The 10,479-nt window shown below is 40.0% G+C and overlaps 1 pseudogene across 1 annotated transcript; it reads left to right on the forward strand.

The window, feature by feature from the left end:
• The first annotated feature begins 268 nt into the window (after positions 1-268).
• Positions 269-10,016, forward strand: LOC144663871 (acid-sensing ion channel 2-like; annotated as a pseudogene). Its single transcript, XR_013572682.1, has 7 exons — positions 269-843; positions 2,778-2,998; positions 4,901-5,057; positions 6,034-6,105; positions 6,956-7,151; positions 7,500-7,591; positions 9,133-10,016. The product of XR_013572682.1 is annotated as an acid-sensing ion channel 2-like (transcript).
• Positions 10,017-10,479: the final 463 nt, after the last annotated feature.

Raw genomic sequence — 10,479 nt, forward strand, 5'->3', positions numbered from 1 at the left:
ATTTAAATTTACCCGGGATGAAATGACACAAACACGGTAACTTTTTCCCTATTAACCTCACTAAATGTTCTCTTCCGAGCTTCCTTACTCAGAAATAGTGGGTTTTAATTATTTACAAGTTGACAGTTGATGTGGACCTCCTCTGGTAAACAATTGCGTCATTTTTTTCCTAATATAATTTCCACCTGTCGTAGGAGCCGATATATCGGCTTCTGGTAAGATATAAGTTAAAAGGAGACTGAATAAACAAGTGTCTTCGAAAATCGACATGGATAAGGAGGCTCCTGGGGAGAGCTATCTGCCGAAGCAAGTGTCCACCAAGTCCGCTGCTATGAAGAAAAAATGGAGACACTTTATCGACAACTCAACTCTTCACGGCATGCAGTACGTGTTCAACGGCGAAACGAAGATTCGAACTATTATATGGACAGTATTTCTCCTAATGGGAACGGGATACTTTATTTATCAATCATCAGTGCTTTTGAAAAGATATTACAGTTATCCAATTTCTACGAAGATGACGTTGAAATACGAAGAAACGGCTGAATTTCCTGCGGTCACTATCTGTCATTTTAACAAGCTTAGAAAGACCTTTGTGGATAAACATAACGCTGAAAACGTATTAAAGTACGCTTTGAGGGATGCCCTAGGAACCGAAATAAACAATAGCACAATAGATTGGACTGGCTTACGGAACTTCAGCATGGAGGGCATTCTCAAAATCGGAGGCCATCAAATCAAGGAAATGATGAAAACATGTTTATGGAGAGGAAAAAAAATGCGACGATAGAAATTTCACAAAAATTTTAACACCTATGGGTCTTTGCCACACTTTTAACTCGGGTAAGTTCGTTAAAAATGCTTCTTTATATTAAATTTTAAATATGTTTTAAAAATATTTTTCTCAAGACTGCTCCATACAGAGATACCAATCATCTATTTAATATGACGTTGCAGATCACGTAAATTTCTGGAATCAATATTGTTTGGCTTCGAAATTTAAGGTAACTTAATACTGCTTTGACGGGGAAAATGAAACCAATTTTTAATTATTTTGTAAAATTCATGATTAGAGAAGTTTTATCTTACTCTTATTACCGTTTGTTACAGCGTAAAACCATCACATGCGACATTTGAACAGTAAAAATGCTAAAAACAGCCATCCTGAACGACCGAGTGCTAGCAAAATGTGATCGTAGACTTCCTTCATTATGGTATTTTTAAGCTAGTAGCGAGCGGCTATCTTCAGAACGCGGATTTGTTTTGCATTTGCTTTGAAAGAAATATTTGGTAAGCGGGTGGCAACGATCTATTATATCACCTGTGTCTGCTTGTTTAATTTATAGTTTTTGATGTTCTCAGCAAATTTTAAAAGTCGCCCTGTTCACTGCCAATAATACCAATTTAGATTCATGTTACCAAAAAGCTAGTTTCTCCACATTCCAAAACTGTTTGTGCAGTTAACTGACCCTTTAAAAACAATTATCTCTACGCGTTCTTGGCCGAGACATAATTATCAGTCACAAAAACGCAACTAAGCCATCAATCAATTTAGTCACTTAAACACCGATGAGCCCCTACCAATCCGTTGAGACGTGTACGTGCATATAAAAGCGATTTTTTTTTTTAAATTAATTTTTTGGAAATATCTTTGGATGCTGACATATTGTACATACTGTAAGACTTAATAGCAGAGCTCTGGCGCGCCAGCGGAGCACCATTAGTAAGGCATTTTGGTAACCTGCTGTCAATGCGAGCAATTTTAGTTCTGACGTCAGTGTACTCCTGTCCTGTACGTACGAACGTACGTACAGACTCTGTGGAAGGGAATGGGTGTCTCAATGCAACCCGACTTTGGGGAATCGTTATTCCTGGAACGTTGTCCACTTCGTAAGCTGAATGAAAGACGTAGAGATTAAGCAAGCAGACGAAAAGATAATAATGGGAAGTTGTCGCAATGATTTTAATTAACAGGACCATTCAAAATAATTGTGGAGCTGAACAAAAGATATTAAAAAAGTCAAAAGGAGCGAGAGTTATTCATTTTCTACCGTTCCTAAGGCTGACAAACTAGAAAGAAAATTTATTGCGCTGACATGAAGTTTCCTGAAGTGAAGGACAAAAAAGAAGCTATTAGAACACCTGCAACTTGTAGAGCGATCAATTCACTTCTTTTACAGTGGTTTGTCGATGGTGCGGCAGCAGGCCATCTTTTCCAACGAAATAAGAGTGAGCGAGACAGTGAGCTTTAAAAGTGTTTCACGACAGCGATATGCCGAGAACAACGTCGATTAAAATGTAAATTATATGAGAAAGATATTATTCACTCAGTGACACAAAATACTCAAAAAAAATCCGAGCTCTACCATCAAACTACAGGAGACTCGTGTATAACTAGGCTCAACATATAACTAGGTTCGAATGTGACAAATTTCCAGCGTAATGCGCCATTTTAAAAACACAAATGAGGAAACGTCTTCAACTGCTATTCGAAAACGTAACAGTATCAGATTGTCCCGCTGGCCACTATTTTTTTGTTGTCGAGCTTTTTCTGGCAAGCTCCGCGGCGGAAAGAGAGGATCTGCTCATGCGCCTTTATCGTATCTGCTGACTACCGCTCCAGTGTTTTGCAAGTCATGAGAGTGATAGTTTGGCAGTGCCATAACCCAAGATGGCAGTAGAAATAAGGGCAGTGCACAATGTAAAATGTAATGAAAATACAAAACCAGTTTGCAACAATCGTTTTTAATTGGTCATCGTTTACTTAAAATCACTAGACGTGGAAGGTCGAGAGATCTTAAGAGTGAGGAATGCAGGCTCCAAGTTTGGACTAAACCTTGTTTTAGACGTGCAGCAGAATGAGTATACTAGTTTGTTGGCAGACCAAGCGGGCTTTATGGTCCTTATACATGACCAAGAGACACCGCCCATGGTTGAAGAACTCGGTTTTTCGATTGGTCCTGGCACGACTACTTTTGCCGCGTTCACCAAACACAAGGTAATATCTTAAAGATAATTACATCAGGGACTGATATTTTTTCTTGGTCACCTTCGTTTGTGACAAACTGTGTCTCCGGCGGGAGTTCCTTTTACAGGTAAAAAATATGCCAGGGTATTTCTTAAATTGCAGGGAAACATGATTATCCCGAACCAGAGAATGAATTAATGAATATATGAATTCATATATTTGAACTGCGGATGAAGAATAACTGAAGAGAAGATCGTCGCAGTTAAGAACACAACTTAAGCAGTTGCGAAAAGAAAGCCTGAAAAAAACACTGCGAGGATCTTCTCTTCATTTATTCTTTATACGCAGTTCAAATATATGAGTTAATATATTCAATATTTCACCTTCATCTTCCCCGGTTATATTACGAACCGATTTAAGAGGGTCTGAATCGGGTTTAGTGTTTAGTTATTTGCCCATAATTTTTACTGTTTGCTGTTAAATTGGGCAATTTTTTAATGTTTACTGTTTCCGGAAAAAATACTGTTTAGTGTTTGAAGGTTTTTTTTTTGTAAAGAAACTATAGTCTTTCAGCATTGTAAGACCTTGTAAATTCTTGTCTGCTCTTCAAAAATTGGTAATTAAATCACTTATGATTTTTGAGCCTGCGCTGTGCCAGTCTTCGGACATCTTCGGTAGTCTCCAGAAATCTTCGGTAGTTGTCGGAAAACTTCGGCAGTCTTTGGGAATCTTCGTTTGTCTTCAGAAATTTTTCGAAATGATCGGGAATCGTCGGAAAATGGCTGAAAACTTCTTGATATACTTTACAAAATAATATTGGCGTTTTTGGAGCCGTTTATGTTTCATTTTGGATAAAAATTTACTGTTATGCGGTATTTTTTTTACTGTTAGTGTTAAAATGTCTAAAATTTAACTGTTTCGCGTTACAGAGGCCAAACATTGCGTGTTTACTGTTATCGAGGTAACCCCATTCAGACTCTCATTTAATGACCAGCTCCCAGTTGGCTTGTTAGGTCAATTGGTTAGAGCGCTGCACCGGTATCACAGAGGTCAGGGTTCGAGTCCCGGCAAGCCTGATTTTTTCTGGCTTTCTTTTCGAAGCTGCTTTAGTTGTGTTCATAACTGCAAGGATCTTCTCTTCATTTATTTTGAACCAGGGAATGTTGGAATGCATTTTAACAAATAAGCACGGAGCACACGTCTTTAAAGTAAATTGATTGTCTTAGTCTAACTCCTACTGGAAAAAAGTTGTACATGAACAGTTGGGTGACTCTTTGGCTGGAGAATGAGAACGTAAAAAAATATTGTCCTGATATTTTCAGAAGATCAATGACTAAGGGAAGTGGTCATAACAAGTATGCTCGACGAATCTCTTTCTTAGGTTCTACTCCTGATAGAGTGGGAGTTACACAAACAGGACACCATCTTTTAAGGTGGGGAAGGGAGGTACATGAAGAGACCACCTGTCTTTTTGCAGAGTTGTGGGTCCTGTGGGGGGGGGGGGGGGGGGGCTCCTGGGCATGCAAGATACCGCCTGTCTGATAAGACGTTAGAATCTCTTTCTTAGGTTCTACTCCTGATAGAGTGGGGGTTATACGAACAGGACACCATCTTCTAAGGTGGGGAAGGGAGGTACATGAGGAGACCACCTGTCTTTTTGCAGAGTTGTGGGTCCTGTCTGAGTACAATAGTTTTGACCATTTCCCTTAAAGATTTCGGGCCTCTACTAGACTAGCCGTGTTCTGCCACGTTTTTCTGTGGCCCGCGAAGAAAGCAGCTTACAGAGAAAAGGAGAGAGGCGAGAGGCGAGCAGCGAAGCTTATCTTATTCTTTACGGGTTATCACTTACTTTTAATCAGCAAAGTCTTAAGTGAAGTATTTCATCCCAAGAGAAAGTAATGCTTGACTTACTTAAATCCCTGACGTTCTCAGGTTGTTAATCTCGAGGCGCCGTATGAAACAAATTGCTCTGCATCTGCCATCAGCAATATTCCTGGTTACTCTAAGTACACGACTTCCTCTTGCATGCTTGCGTGTCAATCAAAATATATAATGGAAAGCTGTGGGTGCAGGGACGTCACATTGCCTGGTAAGGAATGGACTTTACTTAAGTTAGTACAGGAAAATTAAAGTATGTTCCAGAAAGGGATTAATTGTACTTGTGAACAGATCGGACTTTTTAGTACACAGCATAAAAATTGGGATTTACATGAAATTAAAGGTGGTTAAATCTGGTGTAAAGTTGGATAACCAACTTTTCACCATCAATTAAATGTTGTTAAAGGTGGTTAAAACGAGCTTTACACTACCGTGTGTAAACGTGATTTAAAGTTGGTGTAAAGAAGTTTCTTTAGCTGCCTTTATACTTGAGTGTAAAGCTGGGATAAAGGTCAGCTTTAAAAATGTAAAGTCAGCGTATAGCTAAATAAATTCCAAATTACGCCAGCTTTATTTGAGCTTTACACCATGTTAAAGTTATATTTTCATGCTGTGGTAATTTCCACTAGAGGCGCTGCCACGAGTGGAAATAAAAAAGACCGATCTGTTCACAAGTACAATTAATCCCTAATTGTTTCGATAAAAAAAGACCGAAATGGGGTTTGGGCAAATTTCAACTTGAAAAATGGGACGTGGGTCACTGGGTCTGGGAGCCGCAAAACAAAAAACAATGGAACTGGGACTGAGATTTGGGAAAATTGGAAAACAATAAGCTGGGAGATGGGATTGAGCTGTGGGAAGGCAAAAATTGGGCCTGGAAATTGGATTTATACCCCCTCTCCCTCCTCCTTGCTGCAACCCCTCCCCTTCGCCTCCCCCTCCCCCCGCTTCCGGACTCTCCATGACCTTTCGCCCTCCGATCGAATGCTCAAGCTATTGAGCATCCGATCAGTGGCAAGCTATGCCATTTTTACTGCATTTGTTGTGACACGCGCCCTGCATAATGTTGGTATCGGCCATTCAGAAATTCAACAGCGTCCTGTGTGGAGTCAAGGGAAAGAGGAGTGGTGACTGTACTGATTGTATGCTTAGTAAACCACAGCTTTGTTTTATTTTTTTCCTTGAAGCCCTAACAGATGAAGCAGAAATACAAGTATGTGATCTGAATGATACAGCGACGTGCGTTTCTCGTGAAATGGGTAGGTGACTGAATAGCCCTTATGCATGTTTACGTCAGACTGGCAAATTTCACCACCAAGCCGCGCATTCGAAGAGCAAACTTGCAAATGTTATCATGAACGAATTCCCAAAGCAGCAAAGATGAAAAGAATACCCACGTGAAAACTACACAAAGGTGGCAGAGGGTTGAGAATAATTCCCGTAAACGAGGCTTGGTGGTGAATTTTGAGCATATGACGTTATTATGCATAAGGCCTATTGAAAAAATAATGAATTAAGTACTGAATTAAAATACGCATAGTATGCATTCACATCGGATACAACATTTCCAGTCGGCAGCGTTTGATCGTTTATTGCATTTTCATTTTGGAGGATACAAGATTTTAAAGTTTCTCGGGGCCAATGAATTAAAAAGAAAGAACTTAAAGCATTTGATGAAAAACAAATCAAAATGCGGCAGGCATAATAATAATAAAGACAACAACAACAATGATGATGATGATGATGATGATGATGATGATGATGATGATGATGATGATCAGCAGCAAGTAAATAAAAAAGTCTTAACAACAATGATTATTGAATGAAATGCTTGATTAACAGAATTAAATTTATTATTTTATCATGGTGGATTTACCATCGATAGTAATCGTGAGACAGTCGCTCTATCAAAAAGCAAATCACTGCAAGAGTAATGGGAATACAAACGAACATATTGACTCTCCTTCGAACCCCCCCCCCCCCCTCCCTCTCACAGTACAGTAAAGGATTGACGTGAGTAGTACCGAACACGCCATAACTTTGTTCGGGTTTCCGTTGTCTTATTCGGGGAGTTGTTGATCTGAGCTTCGCTCATTTTCCCTTTTACAGAAACTTTTTACAAGTTTAAAGCCGATGACTGCGATTGTAAAGTGCCCTGTGAAACAACTACTTATAAACCCAGCCTCTCCTATGGTGCTTTCCCCAGTTACAGCGTGGCGTTTGACCAGGCAAGACGAAATGCTTTAACAAATAGTTCTGAAGAAAATTGGAGGAAAATAGGTGATGCTCTACATGAAAAGTACAGGTGTGTAACTATAACTACCGTACACGTGTTTCTAGCGTACTATACATGCGCTTTGTTCCCAACGGGCGAGTTTCAACAAGCAAAATGTCATCAGGATGACATATCACTTAACTCCTTTTTTTTTCTTGTTTTCTAAAAAAGCGTGCGTGACGGTTAATGGAACAAAACTTACACCTATCACGCGCGAACTGTAATGCAAGAATAGAACCTCATGACTATCGGACTCCCGCTGTCTGCTCTATAAGTTTTCAACTGCAATCTACTTTAAAATACCTTGACCTGTTGGCTGAATATTGTAAAAGAAAAGATCCAGTGTTTGACGTACACTATTTTTTTCCTTTATGACAGTGAGAACCGGGTAGAACTGAATGTGTATTTCCAACAAATGTACTACGAACTGATCGAACAGCAACCAGCCTACGATAAAGAGAGCGTCATGGGTACGTTGGAAAATGCTGTGCAAAAGGCTTTTCACAATGTATTTCTAAACCCACGAGTATAAATGCCAGTATGCCAGTTCTTATTTTACTTTATCTTTAAGTTTGTTTTTGTTGTTGGATTGTTACCGACCGGTTAGCTCAGTTGGTAGAGCGCCGGACTGCCATGCGGGAGGTCTCGGGTTCGACTCCCAGACCCGACCAACACTCAGGGTCTTAAAATAACTGAGGAGAACGTGCTGTCTTTGTAATTACATCTGCAAATGGTTAGGCGTTCTAGTCTTCTCGGATAAGGACGATAAATGAGCCATTCATTCACGGACCAATACCTCCCTTTGGAGAGTAAGGCGCAATAAAGATATACTATTACTATTACTATTCATTCATTCATTCATTCATTCATTCATTCATTCATTCATTCATTCATTCATTCATTCATTCATTCATTCATTCATTCATTCATTCATTCATTCATTCATCAACGCGTAGCAGGGTATAGTGTAGCAAGACTGACAGCCACGCTTCATACTACCACTACCACTATCACTACCACTACCACTACCACTACCACTACCACTACCAATACCACCACCACCACCACCACCACCACCACCACCACTACCACTACTACTACCACTACCACTGCCACTACCACTAACACTGCCACTACCACTACCACTACCACTACCACTACCACTACCACTACCACTACCACTACCACTACCACTACCACTACCACTACCACTACCACTACCACTACCACTGCCACTGCCACTGCCACTGCCACTGCCACTACCACTACCACTACCACTACCACTACCACTACCACTACCACTACCAATACCACCACCACCACCACCACCACCACCACCACTACCACTACTACTACCACTACCACTGCCACTACCACTAACACTGCCACTACCACTACCACTACCACTACCACTACCACTACCACTACCACTACCACAACCACTACCACTACCACTACCACAACCACTACCACTACCACTACCACTACCACTACCACTACCACTACCACTACCACTACCACTACCACTACCACTACCACTACCACTACCGCTAACGCTACCACTACCACTACCACTGCCACTGCCACTGCCACTGCCACTGCCACTGCCACTGCCACTGCCACTGCCACTGCCACTGCCACTGCCACTGCCACTACCAATACCACTACCAATACCACTACCACTACCACTACCACTACCACTGCCACTGCCACTGCCACTACCACTACCACTACCACTACCACTACCACTACCACTACCACTACCACTACCACTGCCACTACCACTACCAATACCACTAGCCTAAATTTATATATTAGAACCTAACGTGGTTATATAAAGTTAAGGAGAGCCAAGACCCGGCTCGTTATCTACATTGGTTTAAATTTCGCTTTGCAGTACAATTCATGTTTCACCTTCTTTGTTAACAAAATATTGTGTAAAAAATTAATACCCATTGCTAGCACCGTTAAAAAAAAGTTACATACATTTCTATTTACATTTTCTTTGCAGGTGAAATAGGTGGGCAGCTTGGCCTTCGCATTGGTGCCAGTCTTTTGACCGTGGTGGAATTTTGTGACCTCATAGTCAGCATATTAAAGATACGGTTTGGACACGCAGAACTCTCAGGCCGCCAAATAAAGCGAAGAAAAGCACTAAAAAAGAAAAGAAAAGATGTTTTGCAGCGCGTGTAAATCGTTCTCAGTTTATTGTTTAAGCTTTGTGAATCATTCTGAGTTTAGGTAAACGAATTAAAGTTAGGCATAGAAATTTTCTTCAATAGATGGGTGTGGTAATTTAATACATCTTATTCGATGATTTTACAGATATTGCACGCGGATATTTTCCGAGTTTCGTAGTATTTTTCCGATCTCCGCAGGGGCGTTAGATAAGACTCAGTAAAATGTCCAAGAATATTATCTGCGAACAAATTGAATAACTGATATATTATTTAACTACGTTTTCCACTGATTTAGTTCAAAATGGAGCATAACAGTGTAATAGGGAATACCACAGTATTACACCACTGTGTAATCGGACATAATTTAACCACAGATTGTCAAATGATGTAATAGTGGAATAATAAACGGTGGTAATTTAAATATGAAGGGTAATATTATTATACAATACTGATGCTATCTTATTTTTGATTGGCTAAATGAGTTGTACTATATTCCAGTAGGTACCATGTCATCGCGTCAAAACTACAGGCAATGACATTTATGCGTGTTTGTTGTATATTTTGTTTTTGTCTTTTTTTGGCTAGAGTGCTGGATTGGGCAGGCACATATTTCATATATCCATAGGTTCGACGTAGAGAGCTAAACGTTCCTAATTGCATTTGAAAGATATTTTTAAAAGAACATGTTTAATATTATCAGCATAAGCAAAAAAAGGGCGGCTGAAACGGGTAAATATGTGCCAAGTAAGGAAATAAAGTTGCAGCCTTATCACGGTTTTCGACGCCATCTTGACAAGTAGGCAAAGTGGGTAGAAATTACAGTGTTTGTATGGGAATCCGATGGCGAATATCTTTTACAAAAATTGAATTCTGGACAACTTATGAATTGTAAAAGTTTTTAACTTCCCATGCATTTGTCTATATTTTTTTCCGCGAACAGCGTCAATCATGCAGAAAAAATACAGACAAATGTATGGGGAAATTAAAAACGTTACTGCACGCTTTCTAGCCCAGCTACATTCTTCACACTCGGCAAATAAAAACTTTTGCCTAGTATCTTAACTTTACAATCCACAATTTGTTCAGTATTCAATTTTTGTAGAAGATAATTGCCGTCGGATTCCCATACAAACACTGTAATTTCCACCAGCTTTGCCTACTCGTCAAGATGGCGTCGA

Source organism: Oculina patagonica, chromosome 8, assembly GCF_052425735.1.
Source record: "Oculina patagonica isolate OP01 chromosome 8, crgOcupat, whole genome shotgun sequence".
NCBI lineage: Eukaryota > Metazoa > Cnidaria > Anthozoa > Scleractinia > Oculinidae > Oculina > Oculina patagonica.